We start from the raw sequence: 26,580 nt of genomic DNA on the forward strand, positions 1-26,580 counted from the left end.
CAACATAGTGATGTTCACCATTGAAAACTACTCCATCTCACGTGATGATCAGACATGGTTTAGTTGATTTGGATCACGTGATCATTTAGATTACTAGAGGGGTGTCTATCTAAGTGGGAGTTCTTAAGTAATATGATTAATTGAACTTTAATTTACCATGAACTTAGTCCTGATAGTATTTTGCAAATTATGTTGTAGATCAATAGCTCGCGTTATAGCTTCCCTATGTTTTTATATGTTCCTAGAGAAAACTATGTTGAAAGATTATAGTAGCAATGATGCGGACTGGGTCCGTAATCTGAGGTTTATCCTCATTGCTGCAAAGAAGAATTATGTCTTGATGCACCGCTAGGTGACAGACCTATTACAGGAGCAAATGCAGACGTTATGAACGTTTGGCTAGCTCAATATGATGACTACTTGATACTTTAGTGCACCATGCTTTACGGTTTAGAATCGGGACTTCAAAGATGTTTTGAACATCATGGAATAGATGAGATGTTCCAGGAGTTGAAGTTAATATTTCAAGCAAATGCCTGAGTTGAGAGATCTGAAGTCTCCCACAAGTTCTATAGGTAAAAGATGGAGGAGAATAGCTCAAGGAGTGAGCATGTGCTCGGATTTTCTGGGTACTACAATCGCTTGAATCAAGTGGGAGTTAATCTTCCAGATAAGACAGTGATTGACAGAGTTCTCTAGTCACCATCACCAATTTACTGGAACTTCATGATGAACTATAGTATGCAAGGGATGACAAAAACGATTCCCAAGCTCTTCGTGATGCTGAAATCAATGAAGGTAGAAATCAAGAAAAAGCATCAAGTGTTGATGATTAAACAAGATCACTAGTTTCAAGAAAAGGGCAAAGGGAAAGAAAGGAAACTTCAAGAAGATTGGCAAGCAAGTTGTCACTCCCATGAAGAAGCCCAAAGATGGACCTAAGGCTAAAACTAAGTGCTTCTACTGCAAAGGAAATGGTCACTGGAAGCGGAGTTACCCCAAATATTTGGTGGATCAGAAGGATAGCAAAGTCAACAAAGGCATATTTGGTATACAAGTTATTGATGTGTAACTTACTAGTGTTCATAGTAGCCCCTGGGTATTTGATACTTGTTCGGTTCCTAAGAATACTAACTCGAAATAGGAGTTTCAGAATAAATAGAGACTAGTAGAGGGAGAAGTGACAATGTGTGTTGGAAGTGGTTCCAATATTGATATGATCATCATCACACACTCCTTATACTTTTGAGATTAGTGTTGAATCTAAATAAATGTTATTTGGTGTTTGCGTTGAGCATGAATATGATTAGAACATGTTTATTGCAATACGGTTATTCATTTAAGACAGAGAATAATTTTAATCTGTTTACATGAATAAAACCTTCTATGGTCATACACCCAATGTTGATGGTTTATTGAATCTCGATCAAAGTAATACACATATTCATAATATTGATGCCAAAAGATGCAAAGTTGATAATGATAGTGCAACTTATTTGTGGCACTTCCGTTTGGGTCATATCGGTGTAAAGTGCATGAAGAAACTACATAAAGATGGACTTTTTGAATCACTTGATTATGAATCATTTGTTAATTGCGAACTGTGCCTTATGGGCAAGATGACTAAAACTCCATTCTACGGAACAATGGAACAAGCTAATAACTTATTGGAAATAATACATACCAATGTATGCGGTCCGATGAGTGTTGATGCTTGTGGCAGGTATCGTTATTTTCTGACCTTCACAGATAATTTGAGCAGATATGGGTATATTGTTGGGGAACGATGCAGAAAACAAAAATTTTCCGACGGTTTCACCCAGACCAATCTATGAGTTCATCTAGCAACGAGAGAGAGGAGTGCATCTACATACCCTTGTAGATCAAGCGGAAGCGTCCAAGAGAACGGGGTTGAGGGAGTCATATTCGTCGTGATCCAAATCACCGGAGATCCTAGCGCCGAACGGACGGCACCTCCGCGTTCAACACACGTACGGTCAGCGTGATGTCTCCTCCTACTTGATCCAGCAAGGGGGAAGGAGAGGTTGATGAAGATCCAGCAGCACGACGGCGTGGTGGTGGATGCAGCAGGGATCCCGGCAGGGCTTCGCCAAGCGTCTGCGGGAGGGAGAGGTGTAGCAAGGGGGAAGGGAGGCGCCAAGTGCAAGGGTGCGGCTGCCCTCCCTCCCCTCCTCTTTATATAGGGAACCCAGGGGGGGCGCCGGCCCTAGGAGATGGGATCTCCTAGGGGGTGGCGGCCAAGGGGGGTGCCTTGCCCCCCAAGGCAAGTGGAGGCGCCCCCTCCCCTAGGGTTCCCAACCCTAGGCGCAAGGGGGGCCCAAGGGGGGGCGCACCAGCCCACCAGGGGCTGGTTCCCCTCCCACTTCAGCCCATGGGGCCCTCCAGGATAGGTGGCCCCACCCGGTGGACCCCCGGGACCCTTCCGGTGGTCCCGGTACAATACCGATGACCCCCGAAACTTTCCTGATGGCCGAAACTCGACTTCCTATATACAATTCTTTACCTCCGGACCAGTCTGGAACTCCTCGTGACGTCCGGGATCTCATCCGGGACTCTGAACAACTTTTGGTTTGCTACATACAAATATCTCTACAACCCTAGCGTCACCGAACCTTAAGTGTGTAGACCCTACGGGTTCGGGAGACACGTAGACATGACCGAGATGGCTCTCCGATCAATAACCAACATAGGGATCTGGATACCTAGGTTGGCTCCCACATGCTCCTCGATGATCTCATCGGATGAACCACGATGTCGAGGATTCAAGCAACCCCGTATACAATTCCCTTTGTCAATCGGTATGTTACTTGCCCGAGATTCGATCGTCGGTATCCCAATACCTCGTTCAATCTCGTTACCGGCAATTCACTTTACTCGAACCGTAATGCATGATCTCGTGACCAGACACTTGGTCACTTTGAGCTCATTATGATGATGCATTACTGTGTGGGCCCAAAGATACCTCTCCGTCATACGGAGTGACAAATCCCAGTCTCGATCCGTGTGAACCCAACAGACACTTTCGGAGATACCGTAGTATACCTTTATAGTCACCCAGTTATGTTGTGACGTTTGGTACACCCAAAGCACTCCTACAGTGTCTGGGAGTTACACGATCTCATGGTCTAAGGAAAAGATACTTGACATTGGAAAAGCTCTAGCAAACGAACTACACGATCTTGTGCTATGCTTAGGATTTGGTCTTGTCCATCACATCATTCTCCTAATGATGTGATCTCGTTATCAATGACATCCAATGTCCATAGTCAGGAAACCTTGACTATCTATTGATCAACGAGCTAGTCAACTAGAGGCTCACTAGGGACATGTTGTGGTCTATGTATTCACACATGTATTATGATTTCCGGATAATACAATTATAGCATGAATAAAAGACAATTATCATGAACAAGGAAATATAATAATAACCCTTTTATTATTGCCTCTATGGCATATTTCCAACAGTCTCCCACTTGCACTAGAGTCAATAATCTAGTTACATTGTGATGAATCGAACACCCATAGAGTTCTGGTGTTGATCATGTTTTGCTCGCGGAAGAGGTTTAGTCAACGGATTTGCGACATTCAGATCTGTATGTACTTTGCAAATATCTATGTCTCTATCTTGAACATTTTCACGGATGGAGTTGAAACGACGCTTGATGTGCCTGGTCTTCTTGTGAAACCTGGGCTCCTTGGCAAGGGCAATAGCTCTAGTGTTGTCACAGGAGAGAGTGATCGGCCCCGACGCATTGGCTATGACTCCTAGGTCGGTGATGAACTCCTTCATCCATATTGCTTCATGTGCTGCCTCCGAGGCTGCCATGTACTCCTCTTCACATGTAGATCCTGCCATGACGCTCTGCTTGCAACTGCACCAGCTTACTGCTCCGCGATTCGACATATACATGTATCCGGTTTGTGACTTAGAGTCATCCAGATCTGTGTCGAAGCTAGCGTCGACGTAACCCTTTACGACGAGCTCTTCGTCACCTCCATAAACGAGAAACATATCCTTAGTCCTTTTCAGGTACTTCAGGATATTCTTGACCGCTATCCAGTGTTCCTTGCCGGGATTACTTTGGTACCTTCCTACCAAACTTACGGCAAGGTTTACATCAGGTCCGGTACACATCATGGCATACATAATACATCCTATGTCCGAGGCATAGGGGATGACACTCATCTCTTCTTTATCTTCTACCGTGGTCGGGCATTGAGCCGAGCTCAATCTCACACCTTGCAATACAGGCAAGAACCCTTTCTTGGACTGATCCATATTGAACTTCTTCAATATCTTATCAAGGTATGTGCTTTGTGAAAGACCTATGAGGCATCTCCATCTATCCCTATAGATCTTGATGCCTAGTATGTAAGCAGCTTCTCTAAGGTCCTTCATTGAAAAACACTTATTCAAGTAGGCCTTAATGCTGTCCAAAAGGTCTATATCATTTCCCATCAAAAGTATGTCATCTACATATAATATGAGAAATGCTACAGAGCTCCCACTCACCTTTTTGTAAACGCAGGCTTCTCCATAAGTCTGCATAAACCCAAACGCTTTGATCATCTCATCAAAGAGAATGTTCCAACTCCGAGATGCTTGCACCAGCCCATAAATGGATCGCTGGAGCTTGCATACCTTGTTAGCATTCTTAGGATCGACAAAATCTTCTGGCTACATCATATACAGTTCTTCCTTAAGATAGCCGTTAAGGAATGCCATTTTGACGTCCATCTGCCATATCTCATAATCATAGTATGCGACAATTGCTAACATGATTCAGACGGACTTTAGCTTCGCTACGGGAGAGAAAGTCTCATCATAGTCAACCCCTTGAACTTGTCGATAACCCTTAGCGACAAGTCGAGCATTATAGATGGTAATATTACCATCCGCGTCTGTCTTCTTCTTAAAGATCCATTTATTTTCTATCGCTCGCCGATCATCGGGCAAGTCTGTCAAAGTCCATACTTTGTTTTCATACATGGATTATATCTCGGATTGCATGGCTTCAAGCCATTTGTTGGAATCTGGGCCCGCCATCGCTTCTTCATAGTTCGAAGGTTCATCGTTGTCTAACAACATGATTTCCAGGACAGGGTTGCCATACCACTCTGGCGTGGAACGTGTCCTTGTGGACCTACGAAGTTCAGTAGCAACTTGATCCGAAGTACCTTGATCATCATCATTAATTTCCTCTCCAGTCGGTGTAGGCACCACAAGAACATTTTCCTGAGCTACACTACTTTCCGGTTCAAGAGGTAGTACTTCATCGAGTTCTACTTTCCTCCCACTTACTTCTTTCGAGAGAAACTCTTTTTCCAGAAAGGATCCGTTCTTGGCAACAAAGATCTTGCCTTCGGATCTAAGGTAGAAGGTATACCCAATGGTTTCCTTAGGGTATCCTATGAAGACGCATTTTTCCGACTTGGGTTCGAGCTTTTTAGGTTGAAGTTTCTTGACATAAGCATCACATCCCCAAACCTTTAGAAACGACAGCTTAGGTTTCTTCCCAAACCATAATTCATACGGTGTCGTCTCAACGGATTTAGACGGAGCCCTATTTAAAGTGAATATAGCTGTCTCTAGAGCATATCCCCAAAATGATAGCGGTAAATCAATAAGAGACATCATAGATCGCACCATATCCAATAGAGTGCGATTACGACGTTCGGACACACCATTACGCTGAGGTGTTCCAGGCGGCATGAGTTGTGAAACGATTCCACATTTCCTTAAGTGCGTACCAAATTCGTGACTTAAATATTCTCCTCCACGATCTGATCGTAAGAACTTTATTTTTCGGTCACGTTGATTCTCTACTTCATTCTGAAATTCCTTGAAATTTTCAAAGGTCTCAGACTTGTGTTTCATCAAGTAGACATACCCATATCTACTCAAGTCATCAGTGAGAGTGAGAACATAACGATATCCTCCGCGAGCCTCAACGCTCATTGGACCACACACATCAGTATGTATGATTTCCAATAAGTTGGTTGCTCGCTCCATTGTTCCGGAGAACGGAGTCTTGGTCATTTTGCCCATGAGGCATGGTTCGCATGTGTTAAATGATTCATAATCGAGAGACTCTAAAAGTCCATCTGCATGGAGCTTCTTCATGCTCTTGACACCAATGTGACCAAGGCGGCAGTGCCACAAGTATGTGGGACTATCGTTATCAACTTTACATCTTTTGGTATTCACACTATGAATATGTGTAACATCACGTTCGAGATTCATTAAGAATAAACCATTGACCATCGGGACATGACCATAAAATATATCTCTCATATAAATAGAACAACCATTATTCTCGGATTTAAATGAGTAACCATCTCGTATTAAACGAGATCCAGATACAATGTTCATGCTCAAACTTGGCACTAAATAACAATTATTGAGGTTTAAAACTAATCCCCAGGTAAATGTAGAGGTAGCGTGCCGACGGCGATCACATCGACCTTGGAACCATTCCCGACGCGCATCGTCACCTCGTCCTTCGCCAGTCTCCGCTTATTCCGTAGCTCCTGCTTTGAGTTACAAATATGAGCAATGGCACCGGTATCAAATACACAGGAGCTACTACGAGCACTGGTAAGGTACACATCAATTACATGTATATCACATATACCTTTAGTGTTGCCGGCCTTCTTGTCCGCTAAGTATTTGGGGCAGTTCCACTTCCAGTGACCCTTCCCTTTGCAATAAAAGCACTCAGTCTCAGGCTTGGGTCCATTATTTGACTTCTTCCCGGTAACTGGCTTACCGGGCGCGGCAACATCCTTGCCGTCCTTCTTGAAGTTCTTCTTACCCTTGCCTTTCTTGAACTTGGTGGTTTTATTGACCATCAACACTTGATGTTCCTTTTTGATTTCTACCTCTGCTGACTTCAGCATTAAAAATACTTCAGTAATAGTTTTCACCATCCCCTGCATATTGTAGCTCATCACAAAGCTCTTGTAGCTCGGTGGGAGCGACTGGAGGATTCTGTCAGTGACCGCCTCGTCCGGGAGGTTAATGTCTAGCTGGGACAGGCGGTTGTGCAACCCAGACATTTTAAGTATGTGCTCACTGACAGAACTATTTTCCTCCATCTTACAACTATAGAACTTGTCGGAGACTTCATATCTCTCGACCTGGGCGTGAGCTTGGAAAACCATTTTCAGCTCCTCGAACATCTCATATGCTCCGTGTTGCTCAAAACGCTTTTGGAGCCCCGGTTCTAAGTAGTAAAGCATGCCACACTGAACGAGGGAGTAATCATCAACACGTGACTGCCAAGCGTTCATAACGTCTTGGTTCTCTGGGATGGGTGCTTCACCTAGCGGTCCTTCTAGGACATATGCTTTCTTGGCAGCTATGAGGATGATCCTCAGGTTCCGGACCCAGTCCGTATAGTTGCTGCCATCATCTTTCAGCTTGGTTTTCTCTAGGAACGCGTTGAAGTTCATGTTGACATGAGCGTTGGCCATTTGATCTACAAGACATTTTTTGCAAAGATTTTAGACTAAGTTCATGATAATTAAGTTCATCTAATCAAATTATTTAATGAACTCTCACTCAGATTAGACATCCCTGTAGTCATCTAAGTGTTACATGATCCGAGTCGACTAGGCCGTGTCCGATCATCACGTGAGACGGACTAGTCATCATCGGTGAACATCTCCATGTTGATCGTATCTTCCATACGACTCATGTTCGACCTTTCGGTCTCTTGTGTTCCGAGGCCATGTCTGTACATGCTAGGCTCGTCAAGTTAACCTAAGTGTTTTGCATGTGTAAATCTGTCTTACACCCGTTGTATGTGAACGTTAGAATCTATCACACCCGATCATCACATGGTGCTTCGAAACAACGAACTGTCGCAACGGCGCATAGTTAGGGGGAACACTTTCTTGAAATTATTATGAGGGATCATCTTATTTACTACCGTCGTTCTAAGTAAACAAGATGCAAAAACATGATAAACATCACATGCAATCAAATAGTAGTGACATGATATGGCCAATATCATATAGCTCCTTTGATCTCCATCTTCGGGGCTCCATGATCATCTTTGTCACCGGCTTGACACCATGATCTTCATCATCATGATCTCCATCATCGTGTCTCCATGAAGTTGCTCACCAACTATTACTTCTACTAATATAGCTAACGGTTTAGCAATAAAGTAAAGTAATTGCATGGCGTTAAATCATTGACACGTAGGTCATACAATAATTAAGACAACTCCTATGGCTCATGCCGGTTGTCATACTCATCGACATGCAAGTCGTGATTCCTATTACAAGAACATGATCTCATACATCACAATATATCATTCATCATTCATCACAACTTTTGGCCATATCACATCACAAAGCAATTGCTGCAAAAACAAGTTAGACGTCCTCTAATTGTTGTTGCATCTTTTACATCGCTGCAATAGGGTTCTAGCAAGAACGTTTTCTTACCTACGAAAAAGCTACAACATGATTTGTCAACTTCTATTTACCCTTCATAAGGACCCTTTTCATCGAATCCGCTCCAACTAAAGTGGGAGAGACAGACACCCGCTAGCCACCTTATGCAACTATTGCATGTCAGTCAGTGGAACCTGTCTCACGTAAGCATACGTGTAAGGTCGGTCCGGGCCACTTCATCCCACAATACCGCTGAAGCAAAATAAGACTAGTAGTGGCAAGAAAGTTGACAACATCTACGCCCACAACAGATTTGTGTTCTACTCGTGCAAAAGGAACTACGCATAGACCTAGCTCATGATGCCACTGTTGGGGAATGTTGCAGAAAACAAAAAATTTCCTACGGTTTCACCAAGATCAATCTATTCATCTAGCAACGAGAGAGAGGAGTGCATCTACATACCCTTGTAGATCGAGCGGAAGCGTCCAAGAGAACGGGGTTGAGGGAGTCGTACTCGTCGTGATCCAAATCACGGGAGATCCTAGCGCCGAACAGACGGCACCTCCTCGTTCAACACACATACGGTCAGCGTGACATCTCCACCTTCTTGATCCAGCAAGGGGGAAGGAGAGGTTGATGAAGATCCAGCAGCACGACGGCATGGTGGTGGATGCAGCAGGGATCCCGGCAGGGCTTCGCCAAGCGTCTGCGGGAGGGAGAGGTGTAGCAAGGGGGAAAGGAGGCACCAAGTGCAAGGGTGCGGCTTCCCTCCCCCCCCCTCTTTATATAGGGACCCCAGGGGGGGCGCCGGCCTTAGAAGATGGGATCTCCTGGGGGGGCGGCGGCCAAGGGGGGTGCCTTGCCCCCCAAGGCAAGTGGAAGCGCCCCCTCCCCTAGGGTGCCCAACCCTAGGCACAGGAGGGGGGCAAGGGGGGGCGCACCAGCCCACCAGGGGCTGGTTCCCCTCCCACTTCAGCCCATGGGGCCCTCTGGGATAGGTGGCCCCACTCGGTGGACCCCCAGGACCCTTCCGGTGGTCCCGGTACAATACCGGTGACCCCCAAAACTTTCCCGATGGCCGAAACTCGACTTCCCATATATAATTCTTTACCTCTGGACCATTTCGGAACTCCTCATGATGTCCCGGATCTCATCCGGGACTCCGAACAACTTTCGGTTTGCTGCATACAAATATCTCTACAACCCTAGCGTCACCGAACCTTAAGTGTGTAGACCCTACGGGTTCGGGAGACATGTAGACATGACCGAGACGGCTCTCCGGTCAATAACCAACAGCGGGATCTGGATACCCATGTTGGCTCCCACATGCTCCTCGATGATCTCATCGGATGAACCACGATGTCGAGGATTCAAGCAACCCCGTATACAATTCCCTTTGTCAATCGGTATGTTACTTGCCCGAGATTCGATCGTCGGTATCCCAATACCTCGTTCAATCTCGTTACCGGCAAGTCACTTTACTCGTACCGTAATGCATGATCCCGTGACCAGACACTTGGTCACTTTGAGATCATTATGATGATGCATTACTGAGTGGGCCCAGAGATACCTCTCCGTCATACGGAGTGACAAATCCCAGTCTCGATCCGTGTGAACCCAACAGACACTTTCGGAGATACCCGTAGTATACCTTTATAGACACCCAGTTACGTTGTGACATTTGGTACACCCAAAGCACTCCTACGGTGTCCGGGAGTTACACGATCTCATGGTCTAAGGAAAAGATACTTGACATTGGAAAAGCTGTAGCAAACGAACTACACGATCTTGTGCTATGCTTAGGATTGGGTCTTGTCCATCACATCATTCTCCTAATGATGTTATCTCGTTATCAATGACATCCAATGTCCATAGTCAGGAAACCTTGACTATCTGTTGATCAACGAGGTAGTCAACTAGAGGCTCACTAGGGACATGTTGTGGTCTATGTATTCACACGTGTATTACGATTACCGGATAATACAATTATAGCATGAATAAAAGACAATTATCATGAACAAGGAAATATAATAATAACCCTTTTATTATTGCCTCCAGGGCATATTTCCAACATATATCTACTTAATGAAACACAAGTCTGAAACATTTGAAAAGTTCAAAGAATTTCAGAGTGAAGTGGAGAATCATCGTAACAAGAAAAAAAATAAAGTTTCTACGATCTGATCGTGGAGGAGAATATTTGAGTTACGAGTTTGGCCTTCATTTAAAACAACATGGAATAGTTTCACAACTCACGCCACCTAGAACACCACATCGTTATGCTGTGTCCGAACGTCGTAACCGCACTTTATTGGATATGGTGCGACCTATGATGTCTCTTACCGATTTATCACTATCGTTTTGGGGTTATGCATTAGAGACAGTTGCATTCACTTTAAATAGGGCACCATAAACATCCGTTGAGACGACGCCTTATGAACTATGGTTTGGTAAGAAACCAAAGTTGTCGTTTCTTAAAGTTTGGGGCTGCGATGCTTATGTGAAAAAGTTTCAACCTGATAAGCTCGAACCCAAATCATAGAAGTGTGTCTTCATAGGATACCCAAAAGGAAACTGTTGGGTACACCTTCTATCACAGAACCGAAGGCAAGGCATTTGTTGCTAAGAATGGATCATTTCTAGAGAAGGAGTTTCCGCTGGAGATGCACCAGAGAGCTCTAACGGCAAGAACAAAAAGTCCAAGGCGGTCCCGCCGGAAACCAAGAAGGTGTCCGTTAAGGAGAATGGCATGGGAGGAGCTTTCTTCATAAGTTCCACCCTCGACAGCAAATAGGAAAGCGCACTCGTCGCCTTCCTGCAGGCGAATGTCGACGTGTTTGCATGGCAAGCATCCGACATCCCCGACGTTCCTAGGGAGGTGATTGAGCACCATCTTGATGTCTGCCCTCTGAAAGAAATATGCCCTAGAGGCAATAATAAAGTTACTATTTATTTCCTTATTTCATGATAAATGTTTATTATTCATGCTAGAATTGTATCAACCGGAATCTTAGTACATGTGTGAATATATAGACAAAACATAGTGTCCCTAGTCTGCCTCTACTTGACTAGCTCGTTAATCAAAGATGGTTATGTTTCCTAACCATAGACATGTGTTGTCATTTGATGAACGTGATCACATCATTAGGAGAATGATGTGATGGACAAGACCAATCCGTTAGCTTAGCATCATGATCGTTACAGTTTCATTGCTACTGCTTTCTTCATGACTTATACATGTTCCTCAGACAATGATATTATGCAACTCCCGAGTACTGTAGGAACACTTTGTGTGCTACCAAACGTCACAACATAAAAGGGTGATTATAAAGGTGCTCTACAGGTGTCTCCGAAGGTGTTTGTCGGGTTGGCATAAATCAAGATTAGGATTTGTCACTCCGTGTTTCGGAGAGGTATCTCTGGGCCCTCTCCTTAATGCTCATCACTATAAGCCTTGCAAGCAATGTGACTAATGTGTTAGTTGCGGGATGACGTATTACAGAATGAGTGAAGAGACTTGCCGGTAATGAAATTGAACTAGGTATGATGATACCGACGATCAAATCTCGGGCAAGTAACATACCGATAACAAAGGGAACAACGTATGTTGTTATGCAGTTTGACCGATATAGATCCTCATAGGATATGTAGGAGCCAATATGAGCATCCAGGTTCCGCAATTGGTTCTTGATGAGAGATGTGTCTCGATCATGTCTACATAGTTCTCGAACCCGTAGGGTCCGCACGCTTAACGTTCGATGATGATATGTATTATGAGTTATGTGTTTTGATGACCGAAGTTTGTTTAGAGTCCCAGATGAGATCACAGACGTGACGAGGAGGCTCGAAATGGTAGAGACGTAAAGATCGATATATTGGAAGGCTATATTCAGACACGGAAAGGTTTCGAGTGATTTGGGTATTTTTCGGAGTATCGGGGAGTTACGGGAATTCACCGGGAGAAGTAATGGGCCTTATTGGGCCATATGGGAAATAGAGGAGGCAGGCCAAAATGAGGTGGCGCCCCCCATGGGTCCAAATTAGACTAGGGGAAGGGGGCGGCGCCCCCTTGACCTTTCCTACTCCCTCTCTCCTTCCTTCTCTCCTACTCTTAAAAGGGAAATAATTCCTACTAGGACTTGGAAATCCTAGTAGGACTCCATACACTTGGTGCGCCCCTAGGGGGCCGACCTCTCTCCCTCCCTCCTTTATATACGGGGGCAGGGGGCAACCCAAAAACACAAAAGTTTCTCTTAACCGTGTGCGGTGGCCCCCTCCACAGTTACACACCTCGATCATACCATCGTAATGCTTAGGCGAAGCCCTGCACCAGTAGCATCATCATCACCGTCGCCACGCCTTCGTGCTGACAGAACTCACCCTTGTACTCAACTGGATCAAGAGCACGAGGGACATCATCGAGCTGAACGTGTGCTGAACGTGGAGGTGCCGTACATTTGGTACTTGGATCAGTTGGATCGTGAAGACGTTCGACTACATCAACCGCGTTATTGAAATGCTTCCGCTTTCGGTCTATGAGGGTACGTGGACACACTCTCCCGTATCGTTGCTATGCGTCACATAGATAGATCTTACGTGATCGTAGGAATTTTTTTGAAATTACCGCGTTCCCCAATAGTGGCATCAGAGCCAGGTCTATGCGTAGATGTTATATGCATGAGTAGAACACAAAGAGTTGTGGGCGATAATAGTCATACTGCTTACCAGCTTGTCATACTTTGATTCTGTGGTATTGTTGGATGAAGCGGCTCAGACCGACATTACACATACGCTTACGAGAGATTGGTCCTACCGACGTGCTTTGCACACTGGTGGCTAGCGGGTGTCTCTTTCTCCAACTTTAGTCGAATTGAGTTTGACTACGCCCGGTCCTTGTTGAAGGTTAAAACATCACACTTGAAGAAAAATCATTGTGGTTTTGATGCGTAGGGAAGAACGGTTCTTGCTAAGCCTATAGCAGCCACGTAAAACTTGCAACAACAAAGTAGAGGACGTCTAACTTGTTTTTGCGGGCCATGTTGTGATGTGATATGGTCAAGACATGATGTGTTGTATAAGATGATCATGTTTTGTTAAAGTTATCGACATCTGGCAGGAGCCTTATGGTTGTCTCTTTATTGCATAAGATGCAAGGGCCATATAATTTCTTTACTTTATCGATATGCGATAACAATAGTTGCTAAAGCAATAGTTGGTGTGACGACCATGTGATGACACGTTGATAGAGATCAAGATGATGGAGATCATGGTGTCATGCCGATGACGATAGAGATCATGACGGTACTTTGGAGATGGAGACTAAAGGCACAAGATGATGATGGCCATATCATGTCACATATTTTGATTGCATGTGATGTTTATCTTTTATATTCTTATTTTGCTTAGTTCGGCGGTAGCATTATAAGATGATCCCTTACAAAAAATTCACAGTATAAGTGTTCTCCCTGAGTATGCACTGTTGCGACAATTCTTCATGCTGAGACACCACATGATGATCGGGTGTGATAAGCTCTACGTTCACATACAACGGGTGCATGCCAGTTTTACACACACTGAATACTCTGGTTAAACTTGACGAGTCTAGCATATGCAGATATGTCCTCGGAACACTGGAGACTGAAAGGTCGAGCGTGAATCATATAGTAGATATGATCAACATAGTGATGTTTACCATTGAAAACTACCCCATCTCACGTGATGATCGGATATGGTTTAGTTGATTTGGATCACGTGATCATTTAGATGACTAGAGGGATGTCTATATAAGTGGGAGTTCTTAAGTAATATGATTAATTGAACTTTAATTTATCATGAACTTAGTCCTGATAGTATTTTGTAAATTATGTTGTAGATCAATAGCTCGCGTTATAGCTTCCCTATGTTGTTATATGTTCCCAGAGAAAACTAAGTTGAAAGATGATAGTAGCAATGATGCGGACTGGGTCCGTGATCTGAGGTGTATCCTCATTGCTGCACAGAAGAATTATGACCTTGATGCACCGCTAGGTGACGGACCTACTGTAGGAGGAAATGCAGATGTTATGAACGTTTGGCTAGCTCAATATGATGACTACTTGATAGTTTAGTGCACCATGCTTTACGGCTTAGAACCGGGACTTCAAAACATTTTTGAAACGTTACGGAGCATATGAGATGTTCCAAAAGCTGAAATTGATATTTCAGACTCATGACCGTGTCAAGAGGTATGAGACCTCTGACAAGTCCTTTGCCTAAAAGATGGAGGAGAATTGCTCAACTAGTGAGCAGGTGCTCAGAATGTCTGGGTACTACAATCACTTGAATCAAGTGGGAGTTAATCTTCCAGATAAGATAGTGATTGACAGAGTTCTCTAGTCACCATCACCAAGTTACTGGAACTTTGTGATGAACTATAGTATGCATGGGATGATGAAAACGATTGTCGAGCTCTTCGTAATGCTGAAATCGACGAAGGTAGAAATCAAGAAAGAGCATCAAGTGTTGATGATTAAACAAGACCACTAGTTTCAAGAAAAGGGCAAAGGAAAGAAAGGGAACTTCAAGAAGAATGGCAAGCAAGTTTTCACTCCCGCGAGGAAGCCCAAAGCTGGACCTAAGCCTGAAACTGAGTGCTTCTAATACAAAGGAAATGGTCACTGGAAGTGGAACTGCCCCAAACATTTGGCGGATAAGAAGGATGGCGAAGTGAACAAAGGTATATTTGATATACATATTACTGATGTGTACCTTACTAGTGCTCGTAGTAATCCCTGGGTATTTGATACTTGTTCGGTTGCTAAGATTAGTAACTCGAAACAGGAGTTGCAGAATAAATAGAGACTAGTTGAGGATGAAGTGAGAATATGTGTTGGAAGTGGTTCGAAGATTGATATGATCATCATCGAGCACTCCCTATACTTTTGGGATTAGTGTTGAACCTAAATAAATGTTATTTGGTGTTTGCATTGAGCATGAATATGATTAGATCATGTTAATTGCAATATGGTTATTCATTTAAGACAGAGAATAATTGTTATTCTGTTTACATGAATAAAACCTTCTATGGTCATACACCCAATGTTGATGGTTTATTGAATCTCGATCATGGTAATACACATATTCATAGTATTGATGCCAAAAGATGCAAAGTTTATAATGATAGTGCAACTTATTTGTCGCACTTCCGTTTGGGTCATATCAGTGTAAAGCACATAAAGAAACTACATAAAGATGGACTTTTGGAATCACTTGATTATGAATCATTTGATGCTTCGAACCGTGCCTTGTGGAAAAGATGACTAAAACTCCATTGTTTGGAACAATGGAACGAGCTAGTAACTTATTGGAAATAATACATACCGATGTATGCGGTCCAATGAGTGTTGATGCTCGTGGCGGGTATCGTTATTTTCTAACCTTCATAGATGATTTGAGAAGATATGGATATATCTACTTATTGAAACACAAGTGTGAAACATTTGAAAAGTTCAAAGAATTTCAGAGTGAAGTGGAGAATCTTCATAACAAGAAAATAAAGTTTCTACGATCTGATCGTGGAGGAGAATATTTGAGTTACAAGTTTGGCCTTCATTTAAAACAATATGGAATAGTTTCACAGCTCATGTCACCTGGAACACCACAGCGTAATGGTGTGTCCGAACGTCATAACCGCACTTTATTGGACATGGCGCGATCTATGATGTCTCTTACCAATTTACCATTGTCATTTTGGGGTTATGCATTAGAGATAGTTGCATTCACGTTAAACAGGGCACCATCAAAATCCGTTGAGACGACGCCTTATGAACCGTGGTTTGGCAAGAAACCAAAGTTGTCATTTCTTAAAGTTTGGGGCTGCGATGCTTATGTGAAAAAGCTTCAACCTGATAAGCTCGAACCCAAATCGGAGAAGTGCGTCTTCATAGGATACCCAAAAGAAACTGTTGGGTACACCTTCTATCACAGATCCGAAGGCAAGATATTTGTTGCTAAGAATGGATCCTTTCTAGAGAAGGAGTTTTCTCTCGAAAGAAGTGAGTGGGAGGAAAGTAGAACTTGATGAGGTAATTGTACCTTCTCCCGAATTGGAAAGTAGTTCATCACAGAAATCAGTTCCAGTGATTCCTACACCAATTAGTGAGGAAGCTAATGATGATGATCATGAAACTTCAGATCAAGTTATTACCAAACCTCGTTTGTCTTCCAGAGTACAATCCGCACCAGAGTGGTACAGTAATCCTATTTTGGAAGTCATGTTATTAGACCATGATGAACCTATGAACTATGAGGAAGCGATGATGAGCCCAGATTCCGTGAAATGGCTTGAGGCCATGAAATCTGAGATGGGATCCATGTATGAGAACAAAGTGTGGACTTTGGTGGACTTGCCCGATGATCGGCAAGCCATATTAAATCAATGGATCTTCAAGAGGAAGACGGACACTGATAGTAGTGTTACTCTCTACAAAGCTCGACTTGTCGCAAAAAGGTTTTTGACAAGTTCAAGGTGTTGACTACAATGAGATTTTTCTCAACTGTAGCGATGCTTAAATCCGTTCAAATCATGTTAGGAGTTGCCATATTTTATGAAATCTAGCAAATGGATGTCAAAACTGCATTCCTTAAAGGGATATTTCTTAAAGAAGAGTTGTATATGATGCAACCAAAAGGTTTTGTCAATCCTAAAGGTACTAACAAGGTGTGCAAGCTCCAGCGATCCATCTGTGGACTGGTGCAAGTATCTCGGAGTTGGAATATACGCTTTGATGAGTTGATAAAGCATATAGTTTTATACAGATTTACGATGAAGCCTGTATTTACAAGAAAGTGAGTGGGAGCACTACAGCCTTTCTGATAAGTATATGTGAATGACATATTGTTGATCGAAAATGATGTAGAATTTTCTGTAAAGTATAAAGGAGAGTTTGAAAGGATTTTTTCAAAGAAAGACCTCGGTGAAGTTGCTTATATATTGGGCATCAAGATCTATAGAGATAGATCAAGACGCTTGATAAAAAATTTCAATGAATACATACCTTGACAAGTTTTTTGAAAGAGTTCAAAATGGATTAGTCAAAGAAGAAGTTCTTGCCTGTATTATAAGGTGTCAAGTTGAGTAAGACTCAAATCCTGACCACAGTAGAAGATAGAAAGAGAATGAAAGTCATTCCCTATGCCACAGTCATAGGTTCTATAAAGTATGTTGTGCTGTGTACCAGACCTATTGTGCACCTTGCCATGAGTTTGGCAAGGGGGTACAATAATGGTATAAGAGTGGATCACTGGACAGCGATCAAAATTATCCTTAGTGAGGACTAAGGAAATATTTCTCGGTTATGGAGGTGATAAAGAGTTCGTCGTAAAGAGTTACGTCGATGAAAGCTTTTACACCCGTCCAGATGAATCTAAGTCTCAATCTGGATACATATTGAAAGTGGGAACAATTAGCCAGAGTAGCTCCGTGTAGAGCATTTTAGACATAGAATATATGCAAAATACATACGGCTCTGAATATGACAGACCCGTTGACTAAACTTCTCTCACAAGAAAAACATGATCACACCTTAGTACTCTTTTGGTGTTAATCACATAGCGATGTGAACTAGATTATTAATTCTAGTAAACCCTTTGGGTGTTGGTCACATGGCGATGTGAACTATTGGTGTTAAGTCACATGGCGATGTGAACTAGATTATTGAGCCTAGTGCAAGTGGGAGACTGAAGGAAATACGCCCTAGAGGCAATAATCAAGTTATTATTTATTTCCTTATTTCATGATAAATGTTTATTATTCATGCTATAATTGTATTAACCATAAACTTAGTACATGTGTGAATACATAGACAAAACATAGTATCCCTAGTATGCCTCTAGTTGACTAGCTCGTTAATCAAAGATGGTTATGTTTCCTAACCATAGACATGTATTGTCATTTGATGAACGGGATCACATCATTAGGAGAATGATGTGATGGACATGACCCATCCGTTATCTTAGCATTATGATCATTACAATTTCATTGCTATTGCTTTCTTCATGACTTATACATGTTCCTTAGACTATGAGATTATGCAACTCCCGAATACTGGAGGAACACCTTGTGTGCTATCAAACGTCACATAATAACCGGGTGACTATAAAGATGCTCTATAGGTGTCTCCGAAGGTGTTTGTTGGGTTGGCATAGATCGAGATTAGGATTTGTCACTCCGTGTATCGGAGAGGTATCTCTGGGCCCTCTCGGTAATGCACATCACTATAAGCCTTGCAAGCAATGTGAATAATGAGTTAGTTGCGGGATGATGCATTACAGAACGAGTAAAGAGATGTGTCGGTAACGAGATTGAATTAGGTATGATGATACCGACGATCGAATCTCGGGAAAGTAACATACCGATGACAAAGGGAACAACATATGTTGTTATGCGGTTTGACCGATAAAAATCTTCTTAGAATATGTGGGAGCCAATATGAGCATCCAGGTTTCGCTATTGGTTATTGATCGGAGATATGTCTTGGCCATGTCTACATAGTTCTCGAACCCGTAGGGTCCGCACGCTTAACGTTCGATGACGATTTGTATTATGAGTTATGTGATTTGATGACCGAAGTTTATTCGGAGTCCCGGATGAGATCACGGACATGAAGAGGAGTATCCAAATGGTCAAGACGTAAAGATCGACATATTGGAAGGCTATATTCAGACATCGGAAAGGTTCCGAGTGATTCGGGTATTTTTCGGAGTACCGGAGAGTTACGGGAATTCGTCGGGGGAAGTAGTGGGCCTTAATGGGCCATATGGGAAAGGAGAGAAGGGCCTCAAGGGGTGGCCACGCGCCACCCCCCATGGGCTAGTCCGAATTGGATTAGGAGGGGGCGACACCCCCCTTCCTTCTCCCCTATTCCTCCTTCCCTTCCTTCTCCTAGTTGGTATAGGAAACGGGGGGGGGGGGGGCGAATCCTACTTGGACAGGGAGTCCAAGGTAGGACTCCCCCCTTTAGCGCGCCCCCTCTAGGCCGGACTCCTCTTCCTCCCTTCTTTATATACGTGGGTAGGGGGCACCCCAAAGGTACTCCAAGATTTGTCTTAGCCATGTGCGGTGCCCCCCTCCACAGTTACACACCTTGGTCATATCGTCGTAGTGCTTAGGCGAAGCCCTGCACCGGTAACTTCATCATCACCGTTGCCACACCATCGTGCTGACGGAACTGTCCCTCGGCCTCAACTGGATCAAGAGTATGAGGGACATCATCGAGATGAATGTGTGCTGAATGTGGAGGTGTCGTACGTTCGGTACTTGGATCGGTTGGATCGCGAAGAAGTTCGACTACATCAACCGCGTTATTGAAACGCTTCCGCTTTCGGTCTACGAGGGTACGTAGACAACACTCTCCCCTCTCGTTGTTATGTATCACCTAGAGATAGATCTTGCATGATCATAGGATTTTTTTTTTGAAATTACTGCATTCCCCAACAGTGGTATTAGAGCCATGTCTATACGTAGATGTTATATGCACGAGTAGAACACAAAGAGTTGTGGGCGATAATAGTCATACTAGTTACCAGCATGTCATACTTTGATTCAGCGGTATTGTTGGATGAAGCGGCTCAGACCGACATTACGTGTATGCTTATGCGAGACTGGTTCTACCGACGTGCTTCGCACACAGGTGGCTAGTGAGTGTCTCTTTCTCCAACTTTAGTTGAATCGAGTGTGGCTACGCCCGGTCCTTGTTGTAGGTTAAAACATCACACTTGACGAAAAATCGTTGTAGTTTTGATGCGTAGGTAAGAACGGTTCTTTCTAAGCCCGTAGCAGCCACGTAAAACTTGCAACAACAAAGTATAGGACATCTAACTTGTTTTTGTAGGGCATGTTGTGATGTTATATGGTCAAGACATGACGTGTTGTATGAAGGCGTGTGCGATGTAGAGCATACGGTTCACTCGTATGAACTATTTATGATGAGGCAGAACAACAAAAACGGTCATCCAGATGAAGGTGTGTGCGATATACGGCATACATTTCATTTGGATGAAATGTTTGCATTGAGCCAAGAGAACAGAAATGGTTCAACTTAACAAGATGTGTATGATACGCGGCAAACAGGTCTATAATCGGAAATGTGTGGGAAGACCGATAACACAGAGACGATTCCCATTAACAAGTTGTGTGTGTTGTGAGCAAACGATTGTTGGTATACAATTTTGAGTGATTGATGAAATCGTCACCGACGGGTTCCATTGTTTAGTCCGTGTGCGATGTGATTTGCTCTATCTATAGAGCATCAACATATATATACTTAAAAAGACAACATTGCATAACCAAATTAAGCATACAATTACATAAGTGACTACACACATTTTCACACACCAAAGTAAGCAATTACATGCATACTAAACTAGGAGAAACAAGGATCTAATCATCTACTTCTTGTTGCGATGACGCTTGCCATTGCTCCGCTTCTGGCTGGATCCCTGGCCGTTTTGGGGAAGAAGGCACTTCCTCATGTCAACGATCCGCCTGCACATGTCGTAGCATGTGCATGCCTCCTTGGCTGCGTACATGACGTTGCTACGTCTTGAGCTTGCGTTGGTTTTCCTTAAAGAGGAAAGGGTGATGCAGCAATAGTAGTGTAAGTATTTCCCTCAGTTTTTGAGAACCATGGTATCAATCCAGTAGGAGGCTCCTCAAAAGTCCCACGCACCTACACAAACAAACAAAGAACTCGCAACCAACACAATAAAGGGGTTGTCAATCCCTTCACGGCCACTTGCAAAAGTGAGATATGATAGAGATAATATGATAAGGATATATTTTTGGTAATTTATAACATAGATTGGAAAAGTAAAGATGCAAATAAAAGTAGATTGAAAGCTTATATGATAATAGATAGACCCGGGGGCTATAGGTTAAACTAGTGGCTTCTCTCAAGATAGCATAAGTATTATGGTGGGTGAACAAATTACTGTCAAGCAATTGATACAAAAGCGAATAATTATGACATTATCTAGGCATGATCATGTATATAGGCATCACGTCCGTGACAAGTAGACCGACTCCTGCCTGCATCTACTACTATTACTCCACACATCGACCGCTATCCAGCATGCATCCAGAGTATTAAGTTCATAAAGAACAGAGTAACGCATTAAGAAAGATGACATGATGTAGAGGGATAAACTCATGCAATATGATATAAACCCCATCTTTTTATCCTCGATGGCAACAATACAATACGTGCCTTCCTGCCCTTATTGTCACTAGGAAAGGACACCGCAAGATTGAACCCAAAGCTAAGCACTTCTCCCATTGCAAGTGTCACATCCCTTGCTTAGACCTTGTCTGTCTTTGCATAAGCATCCATGTATCATGTTTAAATTTTATGAAACTTGAAATGGGGATTGCCTAAACCCTAGCATCAAAGGAATTCACTAGGTTCAACTAAAATAATTTCAGTGAATCCAAATGGCTTTCAAAAATGTTCATCATTTCTGGAAAATGCTGGAAACAGTAACGAGAGGTGTTGTACATTTTTCCATGACATATTTGGGCTCTGAATTAAATCATATGGTATTTTCATTTGGGCATTTAAATACTATAAAATATTTTAAATGCTCAAATAATCATAACCTAAAATGTTTACTGTTGGATATATTCTAAACAGTAGCCATGATTAGTTTCATGATTTTTGGATCTATTTAAGTATTTTATATAAAGCCCTAAAGACTACAGAATAATAGAAAACAGAAACAATAAATAAAAGAGAGAGAGAGAGAGAGATTTTTACCTGGGCCACTTACCTGGCTGCAGCCCACCAGGCAGGCCCAGCATTGTGCTGGCCCATGCCAGCCAGCTGCTTCGTCCTTGCCAGGCAGGCACAAAGGTGACGCCGGCGACCATGAGCTCGCCACGGCGCCATCTGCTTGCCGCCCGCGCCCCTGGACACCTGGGTGAGCTCCACGTCTCCGCCTCGACCCCGTGGACACCTCACTCGCCCTCCTGCCTTTCTCCCTCGCTCTCCCGCACCATGGCCGACGCTGCTGCGCTCGCGCCACCGTAGTTCTCGCATCCTCCGTCGTCCCCGCGCCGCGCCACCAAGTCCAACAGCTTCGCCGTCGTCGTCTCCGTCGAGCAACCCGAGCCCCGAGCGCTCGCGCGCCCTGCTTCGTCCTCTTCGAGCTCGACTTCACTGAGCACCGCCACAGATCCCCTTCGCCGTCGCCGCCGCATCAGCTCGTCCCCAACCGCGTCGTCTGCACCGCCGTGTTCGCCGTGAGCTGCTACACCTCTCCACCCCTCTCGTTCTCACTCTCGACCCCTGCATCGACCTCATCGAGCTCGGCCACACTCGCTGCCGCCACCGCACGTCACCATCGTGGCCACAACCACGTTGGCTCGATTCCGAGCACACCACCGCCCTCACCGCACTCGCAGGAGCCCAAAACGCCACCCCACGGGCCTCGCCGTGCCCCCTAGCGCCATGTTCGACCTCGCCGAACTCCGGCGACCGCCAAGGTCGTCGCCGGTGACGTTCCCGGCCACTCCGAGCTCCACCACTGCCACCAACCGATGCGGCTCCCGCATGACGTAGACGTGCTCCGCCGTCGTTTTGGTCGTCGGAGCCCGAAACCGCACTCCCACCGCCGCGTCTGGCCTCTCCGTCGGCTAAACCCCGGCGAGTTTGACCGTGCTTGACCCTGGTTGACTCCGTGTGGGCCAGGTTGACTTCCCCCTGAGTCCATGACAGGTGGGGCCCGTCTGCTAACTAAATTAGTTTTAGTGCTAACTAAAATTAGCTAGGCTAATTACCCTGACACACGGGACCCACAGGTCAGTTTGACCTAGACCAGCTCCGTTGACCACTGACGTCATCCTGACGTAATGCTGACGCAATAAATTATTTACTGGAATTATATTTACACAGGAAATTCCAGAAAATTGCCTAAACTTCTAAAAATAGTAGTAATTCAACCGTAACTCCAAATGAAATAAATTATATATGAAAAATTATCAGAAAAATGCAAACTATCCATCTGTATCGTTTTCATGCATGTTTGAGAAATCTAACCTCACTGTTTAGGATGAAACATGATTAGGAAAAATTTGATAATAGATTTGGAGTTGGAATTTGATCTAGTTTTGAATTCCACTTCAATCAAAATGACTTTCTGTTGCATTAGCTCTAATAACAGCATATTGCCATGTCATGAGCATGCATCATATTGTGCATTGCATTGATTGTGTTTCCTTCTGTGTTGCCGGTATTTGTCCCCTCTCGATAGACGTGATACCGACGATGAGATCGATGACACCGATGAAGAACTATACTATCTTCAGAAGTGCCAGGCAAGCAAAACCCCCTTGTTCATTCTGATACCATCCCACTCTCTCGCTCCTGCTCTCTTTTATTGCATTAGGACAACAACGATTCATCTGTTACTTGCTGCAGTAGCTGAACCCCTTTTCCTCTGCATGACCTGTCATTTCCACAGTAAATAGATGAAACCCACTAGCATGAGTAGGAGTTGTTTGAGCCCTGATGTGCCTACTCATTAATGCTTGTTTGTCATGCCTGCTACTGCTTAGAGTTGAGTCAGGTCTGATTCATTGGGGATGAATCGGAGGTGTGTAAACATGTCCTAGTGTGTGTGAGCTAAGTGTGTGAACACGATTTGGTAAAGGTAGCGGTGAGAGGCCATGTAGGAGTACATGGTGGGTTGTCTCATTGAAACCGTCCTTAGGAACTGAGTTCTGTGTTTGTGATCCATGAATAGTTACTACCACACATTGGGATCCTTAATTGACTCCCTCGGCTTCTTAACCACCCTTGTTCTCTGTCCAGGAGTTGCAACTAGTTTCTGGTGTTTGTAGGATATGTGTTGGAGGCCGTGCGTAGCGCTGACCCTAGGGGTGGGCTATGATGCGGTAGATACACCATGGCACGGTGTACCGGGCGCCCGTTTGGTGTCTCGGGAACCCTCCTCACATCATTCGGGGCCGTATGTGGAAACCTCGGCCGGACTCCTTGCGGATGGAACCTGAATAGGTGATAAACCTGGACTAGAGACTTGAGTGTTTAGGTAGGCCGTGGCCAACACCCTCGCCAGGCTTCCGCTTGAAGGTTGTCGAGATACATGACGTGTACATGGCGGTAAGTGGCGAGAGCATGTGTGAAGAAGTACACCCCTGCAGGGTTATCATTATCTATTCGAATAGCCACGTCCGCGGTAAAGGACTTCTGGGTTGCCTGTACAGTTCATAGACAAGTGAAAGTGGATACTTTAAAATGCGCAAGACAAGCGTGAGTGCTATGGATGGCGTTCTCGTAGGGAGACGGGAGCGGATCCATAGTGGTGTATTGGTTGATGAATATGTGGACTCGTGTGCGCCGCCTCAAAAGAGTTACTTGCAGTCATAGTTCAGTATAGCCACCGAGTCAAAGCTGGCTTGCTGCAGTTAAACCCCACGATCCCCTTTGTTGATAATGATGCATATGTAGTTAGTTCTGATGTAAGTCTTGCTGGGTACATTTGTACTCACGTTTGCCTATTTTATGTTTTTGCAGAGAGACTTTAGTCTCACTAGTAGTTCCACGTGTACTTCGACGTTTAGCTTGTTACCTCAGCTACGATCTTGTGCCCTTGGCAGGATCTGGTAGTTAGTCAGGCTTCTCAGCCTTTTTCATTTGTAGTTGTCTGTACTCAGACATGTTAAGCTTCCGCATGTGCTTTGACTTGTATGCTCTGAATGTTGGGTCGTGAGACCCATGTTTGTAATATCTCGCTCCTCGGAGCCTATTGAATAAATACTTGAGTTGTAGAGTCATGTTGTGATGTCACGTTGTATTTGCACATATCGAGCATATTGTGTGTATGTTATTGAAATGCTTGGTATGTGTGGGATCTGACTATCTAGTTGTTTATCCTTAGTAGCCTCTCTTACCGGGAAATGTCTCCTAGTGCTTCCACTGAGCCATGGTAGCTTGCTACTGCTCCGGAACACTTAGGCTGGCCGGCATGTGTCCTTCTTCGTTCCTGTGTCTGTCCTTTTGGGGAAATGTCACCCGATGAATACCGAAGTCCTGTTAACCTGCTACAGCCCGGTTCACCGGAGTCCTGCTAGCCCAGTGCTACAGCCTGGATTCACTCGCTGATGACCGACACGTTTGATGCTGGGTCATGGATGCCTGTCCCTGTAAGTTTGTTCCACTTTGGGTTTACGACTATCCATGTTGGCCCGGGCTCCTTATCATATGGATGTTGGCGACACTATCATATACGCGTGCCAAAAGGCGCAAACGGTCTCGGGCAAAGGTATGGCGACACTCGTGGGATACCGTGCGTGAGGCCGCAAAGTGATATGAGTTGTTACATGCTAGATCGATGTGGCATTGAGTCGGGGTCCTGACAGCTTTGGTATCAGAGCCTGACTACCTGTAGGATTACCAAGCCAAACTGGGCGAAGTTGAGTCTAGACATTCTTTAGTTATATAAGGGAATTGATTGTGGGATGGAACGTACGACTCTTTTTACTCCTTATATCTTATGCCCTTCTGATCTGAGTCATCCTACCTTTCCTACGGGGTTAAGGAACTAGGCTTTCTCTTCTCTCTATCAGGATCACGTGTTACTAATCCGTAGACTTATAAGATTGTTGGATTTAAGCCTCAGTTCAGTTTCTACTACCTTTGTGTGTTCATAGTTGATCTCGGCACCTTGATATTGTGATGATCGAGTGGTAATGCCACCATTTTGTAGGATGTCTCAAAACTTTTCGAGCATTTACAGCCGTTATGCTGTCCGAGTCATCCTAGGTCTATAAACAGCCCGATGCATATGCAAATCCCTTCTTCCCATTCTCGATGTCCCTTTGGTCAGATTAATCACACAAATCAGTGAGTGGAGGTACTTTGTTGCCTTGACATATATATTGGAGTTATTATTATGACCCTAGGTGTCTTAGAGAGCCACCTAGCAATCGAACCATGTTCTGTATCCTAGTGTGATGATTATGTCCGTCATTTTTGAAAGCATCTCGTGATGCCGTTTAGTTAGTAGGAATTCTATTCCTGGGGTTTTGAACCCGAGATTCACCCGACTTACCTCATGTTGATAGTGTTTACTAGTTCCTTTAGGAAATTAGTAACCTT

The sequence above is a fragment of the Triticum dicoccoides genome, chromosome 4B, assembly GCF_002162155.2.
Source record: "Triticum dicoccoides isolate Atlit2015 ecotype Zavitan chromosome 4B, WEW_v2.0, whole genome shotgun sequence".
NCBI lineage: Eukaryota > Viridiplantae > Streptophyta > Magnoliopsida > Poales > Poaceae > Triticum > Triticum dicoccoides.